This window comes from Budorcas taxicolor, chromosome X (genome assembly GCF_023091745.1).
Source record: "Budorcas taxicolor isolate Tak-1 chromosome X, Takin1.1, whole genome shotgun sequence".
NCBI lineage: Eukaryota > Metazoa > Chordata > Mammalia > Artiodactyla > Bovidae > Budorcas > Budorcas taxicolor.
In genome coordinates this window covers 90160819-90177518 of record NC_068935.1, presented here as the reverse complement: position 1 = coordinate 90177518, position 16700 = coordinate 90160819, and positions in this window count along the sequence as shown.

Below are 16700 nucleotides of genomic sequence, written 5' to 3'. Positions count from 1 at the left end.
GGTCATCCCAGTGCACCAGCCCCAAGCATCCTGTACCATGCATTGAACCTGGACTGGCAATTTGTTTCATATATGATATTATACACGTTTCAATGCCATTCTCTCAAATCAACCCACCCTCTCCCTCTCCCACAGAGTCCAAAAGACTGTTCTATACATGTGTCTCTTTTGCTGTCTCGCATACAGGGTTATCGTTACCATCTTTCTAAATTCCATATATATATGCGTTCATATACTGTACTGGTGTTTTTCTTTCTGGCTTACTTCACTCTATTATACAGAAAGAAAAACACCAATACAGTATATGAATGCATATATATGGAATTTAGAAAAATGGGTTGATCATTTTTTTGATATCGAGCTGCATGAGCTTCTTGTATATTTTGGAGATTCATTCATTGTCAGTTGTTTCATTTGTGATTATTTTCTCCTGTTCTGAGGGCTGTCTTTTCACCCTGCTTATAGTATCCTTCGCTGTTCAAAAGCTTTTAAGTTTAATTAGGTCCCATTTGTTTATTTATTTTTTTATTTCCACTACTCTGGGAGGTGGATCCTAGAGGATTTTGCTGTGATTTATGTCACAGAGTGTTCTGCCTATGTTTCCCTCTTAAGAGTTTTATAGTTTCTGGCCCTACATTTAGGTCTTTAATCCATTTTGAGTTTATTTTTGTGTATGGTGTTGGAAAGTCTTCCAGTTTCATTGTTTTACACATAGTTGACCAATTTTCCCAGGATCACGCATTGAACAGACGGTGTTTTAGTTATTGCATATTTGTTCATCCTTTGTCAAAGATAAGGTGTTCATAGGTGCAGGGATTTATCAATGAACTTTGTTTTGTTCCATTGATCGAGATTTCTGTCTTTGTGCCAGTACCATACCATCTTGATGACTGTGGCTTTGTAATATAGTCTGAGTCAGGAATGTTGATTCCTGTAGTTACACTCTTCTCTCTCAAGATTGCTTTGGGAATTCAGTGTCTTTGATCTTTCCATACAAACTGTGAAACTATTTCTTCTAGTTCTGTGAAAAATACCATTGATAGTCCAGGACTGTGATAAATCTATAGATTGCTTTGAGTAGTAGAATCATTTTCACTATATTAATTCTTCAATCCAAGAACATGATATATTTCTCCATCTATTTGTGTTATCTTTGATTTCTTTCACCAGTTTTTAAAAATATTTTTCTGTATACAGGTCTTTTGTTTCTTTAGGTAAATTTAGTCCTAAGTATTTTATTGTTTTGTTGCAATAGTGAATGGGATTGTTTCCTTAATTTCTCTTTCTGATTTTTCATTGTTAGTGTATAGGAATACAAGGGATTTCTGTGTATTAATTTCATATGGCAGGTGGATTCTTAACCACTGGACCACCAGGGAAGTCCTGGCCTGCTTGTCTTTGGGTGTGAAGCTTTCTGAGCTCTGACACATGGCAAATTCCAGTGATCACCACCATGACCAGGAAGAGGCCACGTCCATCACCCTGAAAATTTCCAGGTGCTGCCACTTTCTAGTTTCTCCTTCCACACCTGAATTCCTGACAAAAGGATCTGTCTGCCTTCACTACATTTTGTCCTTTGCAATTTTAAATGTCCTTATATATTCTGAATATAAGACCTTTCTCATACCTGTGATTCACAAACATCTTTCCCCTAATAACTAATAGCTTCCCTTTTCATTACAGGAGACATGAGTGATGAAATCTACTTTTCCTCCCCACCCTCAGAGCTCAATGTTGTGTACCCAGCAAGCGCCCATGAGATTCTTCAGAAGTGAAAATGAATTCTGCTGTCTGTCCAGCTGTCTCTCAGGTAGTCCCCAGAGCTATATTTCTCATCTCTGACTCCCTACCTGAATGGGAAATATAATAGAACTGTCTAAGGACAGGTGCTGTATCTTTTGCTGTGTTTTTCCTCACACTAGTATTTCCATTATCAACCAAGAAATGACCAGCAGTCTGTTCTCAATATAAATCTGGTCAAATATAGACCAAATGAAAAGTACCTGATTTGTTCCAGGTGCTTTACTTTATAATTGTGTTGTGTCATGATACTGATACAGTATATGAATTGTTTTCTATGTGGCACCCTGCCTTTTCATTTAGCATCTTATTGTAATAACCATGTTATTATACATTTTAAAAAGTTTTGCAGGCTGTTTTACATTCATTTGGGCTTCCCTGGAGGCTCAAATGGTAAAGAATCTGCCAGCAATGTGGGAGACCTCGGTGCAATCCCTGTGAGACCCAGGCTCAATCCCTGGGTCGGGAAGATCCGCTGGAGGAGGGAATGGCAACCAACTCCAATATTCTTGCTTGGAGAATCCTCATGGACAGAGGAGCCTGGTGGGCTACAGTCCAGGGGGTCTCAAAGAGTCAGACAGGCCTGAGCGACTAACACTTTCACTTTACCCTCATTCCCATTCTTTTATTTCATTCTTCTATTGGGGATAGGAAAGCATCCTGCCAACCATTGTGCAAACTACAATCTGACAGACTTGAGACCTGAACAGAGGGACACTCTTGGAGGAACCCGGAGAACCTTGACAGCTGATTCTTCCTCTGTGTGCCACAGTTCTCAAACGCAAAAAATGAGGGCAGTAATACCACCTGCTTCTTGGGTGGTGTCCAGCATCAATTACCCAGCAAGATCTTAGCTTGGCACTTGTCCCTCTCATGTTATATATTGTAGGTGGCTTGGATGCTAAGGAGTCAGCCTGCAATGCAGGAGACCCAGGTTCAGTCCCTGGGTTGGGAAGATCCGCTGCAGAAGGAAATGACAACCCACTCCAATTAAGAAGCCTGGCAGACATGACTGAGCAACTTGCATTTCCACTTCACATAAACATTTTCAAGTCAAAACTCACTGTCATAATAAAGTTCTTTTTAAATACAGCATTTCCTCTAGGATCAGAAGCACGACAAGGGAGCTCATTCCCTCCACCATTATTCAATATATCAGTTTATATTATTTTATTGTAATTGTAAGTGTCAATGGGTTTGTTCAAAGTTTCCACAAAGGGCTGTCTGAAGGGCTCAGATGCAGTTTGAACCAGCTAACCGGCTCAGAGAAAAATATATGCTACTTCTTCTGACAAAAGGCTTCGTCGCATTTTTTAAATGGCAAAGGGCGGGGGGAGAGACGGGATGGCGCTACCTGGAGCAACACTGCCACCTGCAGACCACAGAAACCAAAACGCCAGCAGCCCGGAAAAAAAACCCATCGTTTTTGTTGGGTTTTCGCGCAGAGGACTGCACACCGTGGATGCGGAAGTTAAGGAGGATGCCCATGAGGACCAAAGAGAGGAAGGGACCCTCTCCAAGGGGCTCGGCCAAACCACCCGTGGACCGCGGGCTCCTCTCCAGCGGCCCGCGGAACCAAGGCAACACGGGCAGGAAGTCAGGGAACCCGGGAAATCCGGAGCTTGCTGGGCGGGGCTGCGCTCCGATTGGCTGGTTCTGGGCCTGCGCGCAGGAACCCCGTGAGCCCCGCGCCAGTCTCCTGGCCTGGGTCGGTTGGGAGTTTTCTCCTGGGCCCTGTTTCAAAGTCTTCATTCACTGAGGAACCTGACCGGTTATGTCCGGGTCCTGTCGCCCTCTGCCGAAGCCCCCGAAGTGCGGGACCGGTACAAGTCCCCTGTATTTCTCCTCCCGCCCTCCCCAGGCCAGTGAACGCGTTCCTCCCGTGGTACACTCACTGTTCTCACAGGCCTCACTCCTCTGATGCGTCCTCAGTGCCCGCGAGGCTCACCCGGTCATCCCGGAGACTCTGCGTCCTCTTCGGTGTTCCCCTCCTTCCCACTCGAGCATCCCCCTGCCCACGGTCCTGCCCCGGGCATCAGGAAAGACCGTGCCCCTCATGGTGTCCTGTTTCTAGCCTCCCTCCCTCTCATCACCCTCAACATGATGTCCTGTCCTCAGGCTCCCTCGCTCTAGTGCCAGTGCACTGATGCCAGAACCTCCTGGAAACCCCCACCTCACCTACCACACGTCCTTCAACACGACCCGCCAGGCCCCTCCTGGGTCGGCTGAGCCAGGGCTGGAAGCTGTCCCCCGCAAACACACCTCTTGTGCTCCTTGCCCCCTCCTGCCTACCTGCTCACGCCCTGCCTGTGTCTGAGCACCAGAGCGTTGAGGAGCAAACTTTACAACTTTACAGAAGTGTTTTATCTTAAATCCGTGGCCAGAGTAGAACTGCTGTTCATTTTCACTCTCACCTACCTACACTACTGCACTACACAGTAGTAACCTTCCTCCATCCTAATAACCACCAGCCCCACAGGCCAAAAATTCGTGGAGAAGGAAGAAGCAATCCCGTGGGATTTTTCATGTTTCCCAGTCCCAAACTGCGTGTTTCTGCCCTGGCAGTCTGCTGCCCCTCTGCACGGGTGCTCCTGACTACACCCAGCCCCTCGCCTCTGCCCGGGATCCCATGCCTTGCACCTTCCCAGGGACTTTGCACCTGCAGTTATCACTCCTCTCTCCTGAACCAGAACCTGTGCCCTCTTCATCGCAGCATTCCACAGCAACGGGGGAAACCCACCGTCTTCCAGCCTATTCTGCAGCTACTGACACATTACCAGTTGACCTTGAAAGCAAAACTGCTTCAAATTCTGCTGAGATATTCTCTCCTCAGCCCCACTCCGTGGAGCTTTTGTCCCAGTCACTCCACTGTAACTGGTCTCGTCATGGCCATCATTAATATCCATTCTTCCTGATCCCACAGACACTCTTCAGTGCTCATCTAAGCCAACATCTCAGGCATCTTTGGCATATTTGACTCTTGTGTTCTTTATCCCTCTGTTTTTATATTTCAGGGACGTGGGGCTTATGTGACACCAAAGTATTCTAACTGAACTCCACAAGGTACACATTCTACACTCTGCCCCCTTTGACCTGGATATTGTATGGGAAGTCTTGGGTCAAATGAAAGACAAGCCAAAGGAAAGAGCGTCCCAGTCACAGTGGGGGAACGGCCCACAGAGGCAGTGGCAGGCAGAGGTGAGAGAGCTCAGACAAGGGAGGTGTGACAAGAAATGAACACCAGGGACAGGAGGATTTCACCCTATTCACACTTGGGACTGACTCCAGGGGCACACTGTACAATGACACATCGGAGTCTTTGGACAGAGGGGTGGCTGCAGTTTAGGAATTTCATTTTCTGGAGCTGATCTTGGTTCCTGCTGTGGTACAGGTGAGATCCAAGGGAGGGCTCGGCATCACCCGAGGGAGAAATGTGGAAAGGGACTGAATCCAGATGAAGCCTAAGCAGGCGATGGGCTAGGGGACCTTGTGGCTGAGGAGTGGACGTCCCTGCCCGTTGATGGGGTGGACGATAATACCTAGATTCAGGGGGGTCTGCAGATGCCAGCAGGGTGGCTGAGGCTCAGTCAGCCAGGGAGCACTGGGTCCACAGCACGAGGAGGGAGACAAAACTGCAAGTTTCCCCACCCCCACCCATGCGCGGTGCAGGTCAGCATCAGCAGCGGGAGCCAGGAGAGCACCGTCGTTTTTCCCTCAGGGAACGCTGAGGCCTCTGTGAGGAACAAACATATGCCGCGTTATAGACTCCCTCTCCCACATGACTGCGAGCCTTGTAAGTGACATATACCCCTGCTCCATCGCTGAAAGAAGTAGAGACATTTTCACCAGAATAGACTGAGCATTTGTGTCTGTGGATATTCAGCTGGTTGCATGCAACCACACTTTCCAAGTCAGAAGCAACTTCAGGGGGGGTTTCCCTGTTACTAACCACTATGAAGGGTGAACACTCATGAGGAAGATCAGATCATCCAGGGAGAAAAAATACCTTAAAGTGTCCATGGAGTCTAAGAAGCGTACATTGAGACTGATCTCAGCAACCCACGTCCCCCACCACCACCCTGGCTCTTCCTGTGACCATAGGTCGCAGAGGCAGAGTGGGGCCCAGAGGGAGAGGAAGCAGGTCTTCCTGGAACTCCACTGCTGCTTTGAAAATACCACACTCCCCTCTCAACATGAATACTCACCTGTGAAGATCATTCCAATTCTCCACTCTGTCTTCTAGTCAAGAGTCCAGATGATTCTTTTGGAATGGGCATCCTGGTCTCTTTGGTTTGGGGAATAGAAAATAGCATACCCTGCAAGCACACAGGCCTCTACTTCCAATACCCTGAGTCTTTCATTCCTTTCAAGCCATGCTTCTTGAAGGTATAGACTCCAGGAGCATCCTTATCAGGTTACCTCTTGATTCCTCCTTTGAGTGCATATCCACAGAACATCCCCTTGCTAACGTATCCCGAGAGCTCCGTGCAGCAAACCATAGTACCCAGTGCTGTATTGGCCACAGACACATTCCGTTTTCAAAAACACTTTCCTTGGTCAGAGTCTGTGACAGCAGCCCACCCTGGCTTTCCCCCTACCTCTCAGTTCATTTCTTCTAAGTCTCCTTGTCTGTCCATTTACTTTGATCCCCTCCTAAGTCTTGGTTTTGTTTTTCTCTGGTTTCCAACCTCTGCCCTGTTCTCTTCCATTTGATACATGATCCTTGGGTGACCACGTCACCCCCTAGAGCTTTTACCCATCTGACTTCATTTCATTAGTATCCCTCTATGCTGATGGCTTTTCCTATCACCAGATCTACCTAAGAGGACTCACCTAGGCCCCACTTCCCGCACAGGCTGAGATGTATGGGCTATCTGCACTCAGATGTCCCATAAGCATTGCAGACCTGCTAGTAGCCCCAGGCCAATGTTCCCAGGGGTGGCTCATGGATGGGCACCGCCATCCACCCAGTTCCTTAAACCACGATCCAGGGCATGCTGCTGGGTGTGATCTTTACTGAGCCATGACTCCCCTGCAGCTGTTCTGGAAAAGGCTGACCCGAGATCTTCCTGTTGCCACAGATGGGGATCCGTTCGTCTCAGAGGCCCTGTTCCTACAGACACGCTCTGAAGGTGTCCTGAGCACACGCCATGACCCTCTTTTGGATCTTCGAGAGAACCTGGCCACTGTAATACACCTGAGAGGTTGAAAGCCCTGTCTTTAACAGGACGGTGAGTCAGGACACAGCAATGTAAGCCCATCATTGGGGAACATGCCAAAGAATATCCAGAAGAGATCCCTAAAGTAGAACGTTTTGAGAGGTGGGTCTTTATAGGTGTCCATCAAACAAGGGATTGCTTAACTGTATTTTCCCCAATAAACGTCCTGTTCTTAACTTGGTCTTCATCTGAGCAGGGAGTTAATTTGATAACACAGGACACAGTTTAAAACTGCAACTGAGCACAGACAGCAGATAGGCTGACAGCCGATCCTTATACATTAACATCAACAGTTACAATTCTCAGCCATCTTTGATCTTTGAAGCACTATTCTGATCTGTTGAATAAAGTTATCTCCACAGTGTTTTAGAAATGTATTCAACTAACTAGGCACAAGGGATCCTGACAAGAACTAAAATGTACTGAGTTTCACTAACAACAGCAGGGTTTTAACTGTAAAACTTTGGACTCAGGAACACACAGCAGGGCAAGCACAAGGTCCGTTTTCAAACAACTTGGGCAAGTCGTCCCTTTCCTCATCCTAAGATAGCTGTCAAGCATAGCGGGTCATGATGAAAACCTGCTTTCGCTTTAGAGAGCAGTCGCAAATTTTTGATCTTCGATTTCCTCCTGTAAGAATGGGTTCTGTTTTCACAGCTGCAAGATCGGCTTTCATTAAGAGAACGTTTTCAGATAATGCTCACGCCAGGGCCACACACCAGACCTACTAATTCAGACTCTCTGGGGCTGTCCTGCCAGCATCGGCTCTCCTAAAGCCTCTCCAGGGGAGATTTGATGCACAGTTAAGACTGAGAAGCAAAATCACATGATGCTTCACCCATCCTGGTTTTAAATATAATCCTGAACTGAAGAGCCATATTTGCTACTCAGTTCAGTCCAGTTCAGTTGCTCAGTCGTGTCCGACTCTTTGCGACCCCAGGAATCGCAGCACGCTAGGCCTCCCTGTCCATCACCAACTCCCAGAGTTCACTCAGACTCACGTCCATCGAGTCAGTGATGCCATCCAGCCATCTCACCCTCTGTCATCCCCTTCTCCTCCTGCCCCTAATCCCTCCAAGCATCAGAGTCTTACCAATTAGTCAACTCTTCGCATGAGGTGGCCAAAGTACTGGAGTTTCAGCTTCAGCATCATTCCCTCCAAAGAAATCCCAGGGCTGATCTCCTTCAGAATGGACTGGTTGGATCTGCTTGCAGTCCAAGGGACCCTCAAGAATCTTCTCCAACACCACAGTTCAAACGCATCAATTCTTCGGTGCTCAGCTTTCTTCACAATCCAACTCTCACATCCATACATGACCACTGGAAAAACCATAGCCTGGACTAGACTAGTGAAATTTAAAAAAATTTGTAATTACGTGTCTTCCCTTCTGAGAGGGATTTTAACATATTTATTCACAGCCATATTTAGAACATTTTCAATAACTCAGTGGTGTGTTATGTCCCCAAGTCCCCTTCCTTACCAGACACTCAAGCAGATGGAAGGGACGGAATGCACCTCAGTCCTGGCGGCAGAAGGAGGATGGGTGGAGTTCCACTGTCTTGGTTAATGTTCTGCTGAGCATCCCTCCTGGGTTGCTAAGCTCAGGCAGGGGAACTCACACCAGTCTACAGGTATTCCTGTGACCAGAGGTTTGAGCTAAGGGCTGAGGTCTGTTACCAGGGAAACGGAAGCTGGGTCCACGTGATTTGAGAAGAATGGGAAAACAACGAAGTAGAATTTCAGATGCAGGGTGGGTTCTGGGAGCCTGTCCAGAGCCACTGACTTGTGGTCACACACTGGGCGCCTGTGCGTAAACACAGAGACACACTAGACGTGTGTGCTCACTGGGGGTTCTGTCCTGACGTGCACGGCGACTGTCTCTGGAGGGAGCCTCTAGCACATGTGGAGGAGGCCGGACCCAGGCCGTGGAAGGAGCAGGGGCACTCCCCACTGTTACAGAAGCAATGGCACATCTTTCCCCACATGTCTCACCTGCACATCTGCATTACCGTCCTAAACTGCTTTACTGAGGTATAGTCACATACCACAGATCACACCCATCACTTCCAGGGCAGTGACTTTTAGCAACTTCACACAGTGGTGCAACAACCGCCACAGTGCAGTTGTGGAACCCTGCCAGCACCGCGAAAAGGGTCCGTGTACCCATCAGCAGTCAGCCCCCAATAGAATCTGCACACCCAGGCATCCTCTCATCTAATTTCTGTCTCTGTAGATTTGCCCTTTGTGGGCATTTCATATAAACGGACTGCTGCAGGAAATGGCCTTTTGTGTCTAGGTTCTTTAAGAGAGCATAATGCTTTGGAAGCTCACCCATGTGGCAGCAGAAAGCAGAAGTTCATCACTTTTCATCCATCTATGCGGTTCCACTGAATGGCTACAGAATACTCTGTTTACCCCTCTCCAGCTGACAGACTTTTAGGCTGCTCCACTATTTGGAGATTACAGACAGTGCTGCTGTGAAGGACATGTAACTAAGGACGAGTATTTGTGTGGACATGGGTTTCATTTCTTTCTTTCTTATTATTCCACAATTTCATTTCTTGTTTTGCCCCTTGCACAGGCTAGACCCTTCAGTCCAAAGACATTGACTGAGTCACAGTATTATCCCACACCAGATGCTGTTCATTAAAGGAGCTGATAGAGGACACAGCCAGTTATTTAGTGCCTTCCACCTGCCAGGTCATGGGTGCTAGGTGTTTTACATCTGTTATCTCCACTAGGTCTCCCAATAAACCTCACCAACAGGTAGAGTTATTGCCATTTTACAGATAAGGAATTTGAGGCTGAAGGAGAGTGCCTGGGCTGGTAGGGCCTGCACTGGAAGCCAGCTTGAGTGTAAACTGTGAACTGTGGGATGGAGGGAGATGACATGGGGAGAGGAGTTTGGGCACAGGTCCCAGAGAGTTTCCATGCCATGGGGGAGCAGGGAAACATCACACCCTTGTTATCAGTCCTGGGCATCCCCTTGCAGTAGGAGGAGCCTCAATCCATCTGAGGACAAGATTACCAGGAACAGAATGATGCACGCAACAGAAGATGAGGTCTGTGAGTGGTTTCCAGGTGGGGGAGGTGCAACAGATAAGCCAGCCTCCTGGTGAGGGTTCGTCTAGCTGTGAGGGAAAAGCTCGAGGACTGTGGCTGAGAGGGAAGGAGCCTCTAGGGCTGGACACAGATGTCTAATGTGGCCTTGAAATGCTTCATGAAGCTTGAAGTTAAGGCCTGACCTGCAACTTGCCCCGCTGCAGCTCAGTATTTGTTACAACAGGGAACATGCCAACACATTTCTACGAACCTCATTCAATACTCACAAAAACCACCTGCTCAGTTCATGGCGTTATTCAGACTAATTCACCCATTGTCAGGCGAGGCTGGTATGGCACAGTGGGTCAATTTAATTTCTCAAGATGATGTGATAGCAAGTGGCAGAACCAGGTGGAAAGGAAGGTTATCTGAATCAGAGCTACTGTCCTTATTCACAATACCATATTGATTCCTCAAAAGAGGGAAAAAAGGTGGGGGGAAGGGTAAAACAAAGGAAAAAGAATAAAAGGAGACCCATGATGCTTACTGTATTGGGGTGTCCACCATGGACTGTGAGCGAAGAGAAAACTCCTCAAAGCGGTCTAATTAGAAAAGGAACTGACAATCACACCACATGAGGTCGGGAGACAGGGTGGTCTCTGGCACAGTGTCCATGTACACGGAGAGCAGCGGGAGCACAAAGGAGGGCACGGGGAAGGTACGGAGTAGAAGAAGCTATGGAAGCAAGAGGAAGAGAGGGGAGCAGAGTGACAGAGCGCCTATGGACTTGCCCAAGGACGCTGATCAGCAGGTTCAAACCGTCTAATCTGCTGATGGCAGCCTGCGTGGAAGCTACACTTCTCACCCGTGAAATAAAGTAGCCTGGCTCTCTGAGCTGTATTCAACCAACAAGTATCCCCAGTGCCCACCTAGTCATCGATGCCCTCAGCACAGTGCTGAAAGCAGCCATGGCCTAGGACAGACCTCAGTCTCAGGAGGTAAAGGAGTGTCCAAGATACAGAATAAAGGGGAAGCCAAGGGGGAAGAGACGGACACTAGACACTCGTGCCAGAGTTGGGAGAGACGGCAGGATTCCCCTCACCCGCTCGACGAACCAAAATTTGAGCTGAGGATTTTCAGGGTTCACTCACTGACAATTCAGTTGAGAAACGGCTGCTATAATGATTATGCACTTGGAGGGGAAAGGAGGGTGTTTCTCTCGTACAATAAGCTTCTGGACGATGTGGGGGTAAAAAACACAAACGGCCCTGGAGCAACAGAAAACTGAGTGGAGAGGTTTGCTCCAGCCACTCGTTTCCTATATGTTGTTTGCAACGAACTGACAGCGTAACAGCAGCTGCACTGCTCTGTGTACCTCACTTTATCATCACTCATAAGATGGTAAACGTGTTCTGAGGCGCTGTGGTGAAAAGGTCCTCAAGGGGCTCATGGTGGGGTGGGCAGGAAGCCAGTCTGAAGACCATGGTGAAACAAGTGTGACGAGAGCCTTGGCCTCAGGAGCCAGCGGAGGCTGGGATCAGGCATGAGGACTGGCTTTGCCTGCGGTGAGATAACATATAATGTTATTGTCCCCATTGGCAGGCAAGGGAACCGAGGATCAGAGATGGTGAGCATCTTACTCAAGGTCACACTGCCTGGTAGTGGTCCTAACCATCTCTCATGTACGTCTGTTAAAATGTGAAGGTCTCTGCATGATTCATTACACCACTCGCTGTCTCTCTCAATGTTGTCACCTGTTTTCACTCACAATCACCACCTTACAGATTCCCTTGGCTCTAAGTCCTTGTTTATTAGATAAATAATCTGCTGAACAAAGTATAGATTTCCTGTTAGCACATCCAGTCTGTCTACTTGATAAAAAAATATTTCCTTCAGGACACATTGTACTCACCCAAACTGATAATTTACACTGAGCTTGTACTGCACTCCTATGCTGGGTAAAGAAAATGGATCACTGGGATCTGTAGCTTTACTTATCTATTTCACACAATCTCAAGCATAATTTTAAATACAGCCAATATTCAAGTAAAAACAGTAGAACTATTGCTTTCCTATAATGAGCAGTCACAAAAGATTTTATTGAATATTAATAGGTTCTAGGCAGGAGACTAAACCCCTTTCATAGGGAGTTGTGGAAATTCTGTTCCTTAAGTAAGGAAACCCTTTCTCTTTATACATTTTCTCTATTGCTGGTACCCTGAGAGACTTAAGCAAGCCAAGCCACTTCAGTGTACTGTTGCAGACAAAAGAAACATATGGGGCAAGCCTAACACACAGGCACAGACATATGTGATCCACGCAATAGAGGTATGTCAAATATAAGGCAATGGTATCGGAAAAACAAAGGCTTCCCTGGTGGCTCAGTGGTAAAGAATCCACCTGCTAATGCAGGAGACCGGGGTTTGATCCCTGGGTCATGAAGATCCCATGGAAAAGGAAACGGCAACCCACTCCAGTATTCTGGCCTGGGAAATCACGTGGACAGAAAAACCTGGTGGGCACAGTCCATGAGACTGCAAAAGAATGAGACATGACTTAGGGACTAATGAACAATTGAAATATAAATGGAAACCCCTAACTAATCATATATCCAAATTTCTGACCACAGCACAGATCTACTATCCAGGATCAGCTGTACTCTGGGATTCCAGAGACCGAAAGATACCTTCCTTTTAAAATTACTATATATCTCTGCTGGATAATTCAGGAGATGTTTTCAAAAGCATTGCAGACCAAGGCAGGATTCAAGGAGCCTATTAAAAGTATGTACTTATTCCTATGTCACATCAGAGCCTAACTCACACACTCTTTAGAAAGGACACCTGTGATGATCCGGGAAATGCATCTCCCCTGAAAATACTTCATTATATTGTCTCATTTTGTGAATTGGGCCATAATGTGGGGAGGGAGGTGATGCCAAGAAGAGACTACTTCTGAACCTGGTGAACACTGATTTGAGCCCAATTATTCCGAATTGACCAATGTCCATAGGAAGATTCAGTATTGGCTTAAGAGTGTCAATCCCCATGGAGAGAAAGAGAAATAAGTCATATACAGTGTCCAACCGCCATGTGATCCTGAAGAGGTGGGGGTGTTTGTGGAAAACAACAGTTCTGAGAGAGCTCGGATCCCACTTGATTAAAGAGGATTGTGGTCCTGTGGCACTAACGCACACCTGGTGGGTCCTAGAGCGATAGGTGTCTGTCTCTGTCTGCATGTCTGTGCCTCTCTCTATTTCTCGCTCTCACACGTTCTTTCTCAGGATCAGGTTCTCACTAGCGGAATGCCAATGCAGTGCTTCCCATCCTCAGCCCAGTTGAGGAGCCTGGAGTGGGGGGTCGGCCTCCCATCCTCAGTGTGTGTGGAAGAGAAGGGTAAAGACCACCGAGAGGAGGAGTCGTCCAGGGTCCTATAGCGGCTACCTGCCCTTCTCAGGGGAGGAGTCTGTGGGCCTGGCTTTGACATCACAAAGATGGGACATTTACCCTTCCCTTCCTTATAGAAGGACCTTCCTACTTATTCCCTTGGTTGTGGTGGATTGAGAGGGAGCCCGGAGTGGCCTGAAGAAAAGTAGGTTGTCCCCGGGGACGGTGGCAGTAGGGCGGGGGTGATTCGGAGGTGAGAAGGTAGTGCCCGGCCCTCTGGACCGTGTGCCCCGAGGGCCTCTCCCAGCAGCTTGGAGGCTAGGAGGGACGATCACATCCGGAGTCACAAGAAGAGTTGTCGGGTACTGGAGATGCCCTCACAGATGACACCTGGTGATGGTCGGCTCTTGGGGTTGGAGGATGGGGGCTTCTCCCTGATTGCCTGGTAATTTGTGTTGTCATCTGTCTACGTGAGGAGCAGCTGGTGTTACTTGAAATTTTTAAAAAATTTAATAATTTTAATTGGAGGCTAATTACTATACAGTATTGTGGTGGTTTTTTGCCATATATTCACATGAATCAGCCACAGGTGTACATGTGTCTCTCATCCCGAACCCTCTCCTACCTCCCTCCCATCCCATCCCTCTGGGTCATCCCGGTTCACTGGCTTTGAGTGGCCTGTTTCATACATGGAACTTGGACTGGTCATCTATTTCATATATGGTAATACAAATGTTTCAATGCTGTTCCTTAAGATCATCACACCCTCGCCTCCTCCCGCAGAGTCCAAAAGCCTGTTCTTTATCTGTGTGTCTTTTGGTGTCTCGCATATAGGGTTGTCGTTACCATATTTTAAAATTCCATGTATGTAGGTTAATATACTGTATTGGTGTTTTTCTGTCTGACTTACTTCACTCTGTATAAAAGTCTCCAGTTTCACCCACCTAATTAAAACTGATTCAAATGCATTCTGTTTAATAGCTGATTAATACTCCATTGTGTATATGTAACACAGCTTTCTTATCCATTCATCTGCCGATGGGCATCTAGGTTGCTTCCATGTCCTGGCTATTGTAAACAGTGCTGCGATGAACACTGGGGTACACGTGTCTCTTTCAATTCTGGTTTCCTCAGTGTGTATGCCCAGCAGTGGGATTGCTGGGTCGTATGGCAGTTTTATTTCCAGTTTTTTAAGAAATCTCCAAACTGTTCTCCATAGTGGCTGTACTAGTTTGCATTCCCACCAACAGTGTAAGAGGGTTCCCTTTACTCCACACCCTCTCCAGCATTTATTGTTTGTAGACTTTCTGATAGCAGCCATTCTGACCAGCATGAGATGATACCTCATTGTGGTTTTGATTTGCATTTTTCTGATAATGAGTGATGTTGAGCATCTTTTCATGTGTTTGTTAGGTATCTGTATGTCTTCTTTGGAGAAATATCCATTAAGTTCTTTGGCCCATTTTTTGATTGGGTCATTTATTGTTTTGTTATTGAGCTGCATGAGCTGTTTGTATATTTTTGACATTAATTCTTTGTGATTTTTTTCTACCAATTGATACCAGTAAGACACTGGGAAGGAGTAAAAGCAAACTAATAAAGACATTGACTTTATTCTACCGATTGCAATTGGGAGAGCAGCACAGACCTGAAGATCAGACTGTCAGCAAGGTGGTTTTGCATCGTACTTCATTCCACAGAGACGTCATTGTGCTTCATTCAAAAAGACACATGTACTTTTTGTACCGTTCATTGCAGCACCACTTATAATACCTAAGACATGGAAGCAACCTAGATGTCCACCCACAGATAAATGGATGAAGAAGCTTGGTACATGTGTGCAATGGAATACTACTCAGCCATAGAAAGGAACACTTTTGAGTCAGTTCTAATGAGGTGAATGTACCTAGAGCTATTATACAGAGTGAAGTAAGTAAGAAAGAGAATAACAAATATCATATATTAACGCATATATATGGGATCTAAAACAACGATACTGATAAGCCTATTTGCAAGGCAACAATAGAGACACAGACGTAGAGAACAGACTTGGGGACTCAGTGGAGGAAGAACTGGGAAGAATAACACAAAATTGTAAAGCAACTATCCTAAAAGCTTGTGACAGTTTTGCATCTTCTTTTCCCATTAGGGTTCCTTTTATTTCTATTTCTTCCCTCTTCCATGGCTAGGACTTTCAAAATTACGTTGAATAAAAGTGGCAAGTGTGGTTACCTTGTCTTCTTCCTCTTTTTAGAGGAAATGCCTTCATTTTTTCATCATTGAGAATGTTTGCTGTGAATTTGTCATATATGTCCATCAGTAGGTTGAGATATGTTCCCTCCATGACCACATTCTGGACAGTTTTTATCATAAATGGGTGCTGAGTTTTGTAAAAAACTTTTCCTCCATCTATTAAGATGATTACATGGTTTTTATTCTTCAATGTCTTAATGTAATGTGTCCAATATTAATGTAATGTGTCCACTGACTGATATGTGTATATTGAAGAGCCCTTGCTTTCCTGGGATAAATCTCAGTTTATCAGGGTGTATGATCCTATCAATATGTCCCAGTATTTGGTTAGCTAGTATTTTACTGAGATTTTTTTTGCCTTCACGTTCATCAGTGAAATCAGCCTGTAATTTGTTGTTGCCGTTTTTGTTGTATTTTTGTCCTGTTTATGTATCAGGGTGATGGTGGCTTCATAAAAAGAGTGTGGGACTGATTTTTCTTCTGCAGTTTTTTTTTAATAATTTCAGAAGTAAAAGTGATTTCTAAACAATAGAATTCTCCTGTGTTGGTACCTATTCATGGACTTTTGTTGGGAGTTTTTATTTTTTTTCACAAATAAATAACAGATATTTATTAGAGAATTATCTAGTTTACTTTCAATATTGTAACATTAAAAGAAAAGCGAAATAGAAAGAGCAGCCTCACCAAATTGGGTTTTGACCAATATCCAGATTTAAAGTCCTGTGTCACAGCACATGTGGGGAACCAATTTGGAAAAGGTCCCAGGCAGCATGTCCTCTCCGTGGGTGAGACTTCAAAGATTGCAGTTCTGGGATCCCACTTACAATCCCAGGAAGGGTGCAAACTGATACCTTCATCAGTCTGTGATCAAATTGCAAGACTGGTTTTATGTTAATGATGTTTGTTTTGTCTTGTAAAAAACTCAGAATGTTGCCAAGCCTGGGACTTGGTTGGCCAGGCCCCTCCAGGGTCTCAACAATCTCAAGATTTCTCTGTTGG